We start from the raw sequence: 3,909 nt of genomic DNA, 5'->3' as shown, positions 1-3,909 counted from the left end.
ACGGGTACTATCGGATCGGGTGAATTAGAGAATAGACAGAGGTCCGTTGGCATTTCAGCCTTTCTTCTCCTTTCAGGGCCTATCCGAAAGAGAATCCAGTACCTCTTGGTCCTGAATATCAGAATAGGACGAACGAACCGGCCTCCGCGGATATCTTTGCTTCGGAACAAAACCCTGCAATCAAATAGATTGTCCCAAGGGCGCCATATTCTAGGAGCCCAAGTTATGCTATTGAAAATTCGTTCCTCTAGCAGTTCCGGTTTGAGCATTCCGTTCCCTTTTTCAAACTCCACTTCTTTTCATATAGCAATCCCTGATCAAAGAGAGAACAATATCCATTTCAAAACATTTCTAACAGATTCCTTAGTTCGGACCGACGAAGTAATGTCACTCGACTATTATCAACCTGACTGCAATCTTTTTCTGTCGGTAAGGATTGCACCAGAGCACCTTCTACTTCTAATAGGCCATGAACTATAGATAGAGAAGAATCATTCTGAGCGAGTACATAAGAAGCGATCCACTTTTTTTCATCGGTTCCAGGGGAAGACCAAAGATCTTGCGCGGCAGGTCCGCCAGAAAAACTCAAAAGAGAAAGAAGTCTCGTTAATCTCTTCATGCTCGTTCCAAGTTCGAAGTACCTTTTGGCCAAAGAAAAACCCGCTTCCTGACACGATTGCCTCTTTATCTTTATATAGATAGATTCTATGGGGTTATTACTTAGTAAGTCTATTTTGTACAAGAGCCCCTCCTATCTGATAGAAAAGGGTCCCATGATCCCGAGCCGATCTTACCTTGGCTCGCAAACCCCAAGTTTGTCTATGAAGAGCTAATCTAATTGTATTTTTTTCTAGAATGGATTTCTTATGTGGAATACTAATGGATAGGGCTTCGTTGCTAAGTGCTACAAGATCTAGTGCACTGGAACTCGTGGTTATGGACCCGAATCCTTTAGTATGGAACATTGTCTTTTCCAAGTAAAAACCCCTAGTATATGAAAGAATGAAAAGGTGCTTTCGTTCTTGTGGAATAAGAAGCCCTCGTACCTTAATGAAAGGAAAATCGTAATTTTTCGTTAGGTATTTGACCAAATAGGATCGTCCAGTTCCTACAGAACCTATCACTAAAATACCCGATAGGGCTAAGCGGAACGAAAAGGGTTTTCCATGAGATGGTAAATGAAAACGATTAGTCCCACACGAGGTTTGGGAATAAGTGATTGTCTGATAATGAGCAAGGAATATACGTCTTTCTGCTAAAGAGGATCTATTAAACTCATAATTCATTAGATCCTTGTTATCAATGCCAACTAGGTATCATAAGTAAATGGATCCCGGTTGTTCAATCCTTTGATAACCAAGGTCATTCTTTGCTAAAGAGAAATGATCACTATGAGTCAGACTCAATAGAATTGGATCCATTCCAAATAGCGAGAATTAGGATTCTTGATCCCTCTCAATCTCTCTTTCAATTCGAGGATCCAGAGAGGTGTTTTCATAGTCATCTCCGAATATTTGCCATCTCGGAATATTTTCGATTTCATTTTTCTATGATATGTCTTTCTATATGAAAATTGGTTATTTACGATGTACGATGATCCCTGTTAAGCATCCATGGCTGAATGGTTAAAGCGCCCAACTCATAATTGGTAAATTTGCGGGTTCAATTCCTGCTGGATGCACACGAACGGGAACATTCCATAAGTCTATTGGAACTGGCTCTCTATCCATGGAATCTCATCCATCATCCATACATAACGAATTGGTATGGTATATTCATACCATAACATAAGAACAATAAGAACTCGAATTCTTATCGATACTGGAACTCAGAGCATAGGAGGGAAAGTCGATTTATGGATGGAATCAAATACGCAGTATTTACAGAAAAAAGTCTTCGTTTATTGGGAAAGAATCAATATACTTTTAATGTCGAATCGGGATTCACTAAGACAGAAATAAAGCATTGGGTCGAACTCTTCTTTGGTGTTAAGGTGGTAGCTGTGAATAGCCATCGACTACCTGGAAAAGGTAGAAGAATAGGACCTATTCTGGGCCATACAATGCATTACAGACGTATGATCATTACCCTTCAACCGGGTTATTCTATTCCACTTCTAGATAGAGAAAAAAACTAAAGGAGAATACTTAATAATACGGCGAAACATTTATACAAAACACCTATCCCGAGCACACGCAAGGGAACCGTAGACAGGCAAGTGAAATCCAATCCACGAAATAATTTGATCCATGGACGGCACCGTTGTGGTAAAGGTCGTAATTCCAGAGGAATCATTACCGCAAGGCATAGAGAGGGAGAGGTCATAAGCGCCTATACCGTAAAATAGATTTTCGACGGAATCAAAAAGACATATCTGGTAGAATCGTAACCATAGAATACGACCCTAATCGAAATGCATACATTTGTCTCATACACTATGGGGATGGTGAGAAGAGATATATTTTACATCCCAGAGGGGCTATAATTGGAGATACTATTGTTTCTGGTACAAAAGTTCCTATATCAATGGGAAATGCCCTACCTTTGAGTGCGGTTTGAACTATTGATTTACGTAATTGGAAGTAACCAATTAGGTTTACGACGAAACCTAGAAATCGATCACTGATCCAATTTGACTACCTCTACGGGATAGACCTCAACAGAAAACTGTTGAGTAACGGCAGCAAGTGATTGAGTTCAGTAGTTCCTCATAGAAAATTATTGGCTCTAGAGATATGGTAATATGGAGAAGACAAAATTGTTTGAAGCACGCACAGAACCGGAAGCGCCCCTTGTTTCAAAGAGAGGAGGACGGGTTATTCACATTTAATTTGATGGTCAGAGGCAAATTGAAAGCTAAGCAGTGGTAATTAAGACCCCCGGGGGAAAATAGGGATGTCTCCTACGTTACCCATAATATGTGGAAGTATCGACGTAATTTCATAGAGTCATTCGATCTGAATGCTACATGAAGAACATAAGCCAGATGACGGAACGCAGAGACCTAGGATGTAGAAGATCATAACATGAGCGATTCGGCAGATTTGGATTCCTTTCCTATATATCCACTCATGTGGTACTTCATCATATGATTCATATAAGATCCATCTGTCTAGAGATCGTCATATACATCTAGAAAGCCGTATGCTTTGGAAGAAGCTTGTACAGTTTGGGAAGGGGTTTTTTGAGAGAAAAGAAGAATCTACTTCAACCGATATGCCCTTAGGCACGGCCATGCATAACATAGAAATCACACGTGGAAGGGGTGGGCAATTAGCTAGAGCAGCAGGTGCTGTAGCGAAACTCATTGCAAAAGAGGGTAAATCGGCCACTTTAAGATTACCATCTGGGGAGGTCCGTTTAGTATCCCAAAACTGCTTAGCAACAGTCGGACAAGTGGGTAATGTTGGGGTGAACCAAAAAAGTTTGGGTAGAGCCGGATCTAAGTGTTGGCTAGGTAAACGCCCCGTAGTAAGAGGGGTAGTTATGAACCCTGTGGACCACCCCCATGGGGGCGGTGAAGGGAAAGCTCCCATTGGTAGAAAAAAACCCACAACCCCTTGGGGTTATCCTGCGCTTGGAAGAAGAACTAGGAAAAGGAAAAAATATAGCGATAGTTTTATTCTTCGTCGCCGTAAGTAAATACGTAACTAGGAATATGGAAAATTGCATTTTTGGAATTTGCAATAATGCGATGGGCGAACGACGGGAATTGAACCCGCGCATGGTGGATTCACAATCCACTGCCTTGATCCACTTGGCTACATCCGCCCCTTATCCAGCTAAAGGATTTTTTTCTTTTTTCCATTGATCATTATTCTATTTATTCTGACCTCCGTACTTCGATCGAGATATTGGACATAGAATGCCACTCTTTAAAAAGGAAAAAAGGAGTAATCAGCTGTGACA

This window comes from Triticum urartu, unplaced genomic scaffold, assembly GCF_056163025.1.
Source record: "Triticum urartu cultivar PI428250 unplaced genomic scaffold, HENAU_Tu73 scaffold842, whole genome shotgun sequence".
In the NCBI taxonomy this organism is placed as follows: Eukaryota; Viridiplantae; Streptophyta; class Magnoliopsida; order Poales; family Poaceae; genus Triticum; species Triticum urartu.
The sequence above is the reverse complement of the archived record's forward strand: the minus strand, read 5'-3'. Positions refer to the sequence as shown.